Here is a 1502-nt window from a genome sequence, read left to right as displayed (position 1 = left end):
CACACACACACACACACACACACACACACACACACAGGCTGAGTGAAATCGTTTCTCAGACAGACACAAATCTTGGAAGCAAGGATAGAACTCTCAAACTCACTGCTATAGACTCAATTCTGACTCAGAGTGACCCTACAAAACTGGGCACAACTGCCACCATGAGTTTCTGAGACCAACGCTTTATGGGAGCAGAATGCCTTATCTTTCTCCTGCGAGTGACTGGTGGTTTTGAGCTGCTGACCTTGGGTTATCAGCCTAGCTTATAACCGTTAGCAACCAGGGTTCCTCCGCTCCTTTCTAAAGGAAATTTAAAACAGCTGGAGGCTGACTCCCTCTGTTGTGGGTTCAAATAAATGAGAGTCACTATAATGTCTTGAAATTTAGAAGAGCCACTATTCAGCTAGCGGGACTATCTAGAAACTAAAGGTGTTACCCCTCATAACAGCCCCGAGTGGACATATTTAAAGGCAAAAAACTCATTTATCACTTGTCTAGGATTCAAGCAAGTGTGAACAGAAGCAGAAAGCACAATTAATGGGTTAACTATAACTTCAAAAAGAGCAAGTGAGCATTGCAAGGTACACCATTCTCAAAAATAGAAATCATACAAAATTGATGATAACATGCTGGTTAGCATAACAAAATTAATTACACCATTCATATTACAACATCAAAAGGAATATTAAAAATAATCAAAAGAAACGATATATTGATGAATAGTAACAACTAATTATAATGTCATGAACCTGAGAACATGAAGTATGTTCTAAAATTAATCACCAGCAGAGGCTTTCCTAAAAGGGGAGGACAAGGGAGCAGGTCAACTAGCAGGCAGCTTTCTGAGATGGGAGGGGGAAGTGGGCAAGTCAACCAGCAGCTAACAAAAATGGAGTTTCTTTTGCTACTCTGCCTCACCTCTCCAGATTGAAATGTGGTCACATGTCCTGGATTACCAGGAGGATGCTCTTTGTTGAGGGCTCTTGTCCCCACCACCACCCCTGCTGACATAGACCAGGAATTTACCTTTACTCACAATAAGCATTGCTCCAAGGAGAGACCAAGAAGGCTGCTTGTCAATCTGTCAACTCTGCTTGGGTTCCTCTCATGCAGAGCAAGGGTTTAGTGCAGGGGTGTAGTATGGAGAGCAAACTTAAGAGGCCAGGAGGGAATCAAGCTGGAGCTCATGACCTCTGTGGGTACCTGGAGCTGAGCCCACAGAGGATCCTCTGAGGAACCCAGTAGAACAAGAATTGCCTGCCCATCTTCCCACAGCCTCTGGGTCCCCACCCACACTCACAACTTCTCTTCCACAGTAGCCGCTGACACTGCAGTGTCCATCTACACTCACACACCTGTGACTTCATCCACCACTGTAAACATCACAGTGTGCCAAGAGCACCACATCCCACTCTGCAGCCAGACTTGGCCATGGAGCCCACACCACAGAATCCTGGTGTCTGTGTTAAGGTGACTTCCCTAGAGTAAAAAAATGAATGAAT

The sequence above is a fragment of the Echinops telfairi genome, unplaced genomic scaffold (genome assembly GCF_000313985.2).
Source record: "Echinops telfairi isolate 266 unplaced genomic scaffold, ASM31398v2 ScPeMD7_7459;HRSCAF=8497, whole genome shotgun sequence".
Lineage (NCBI taxonomy): Eukaryota > Metazoa > Chordata > Mammalia > Afrosoricida > Tenrecidae > Echinops > Echinops telfairi.
Note: the sequence above shows the minus strand (reverse complement) of the source record.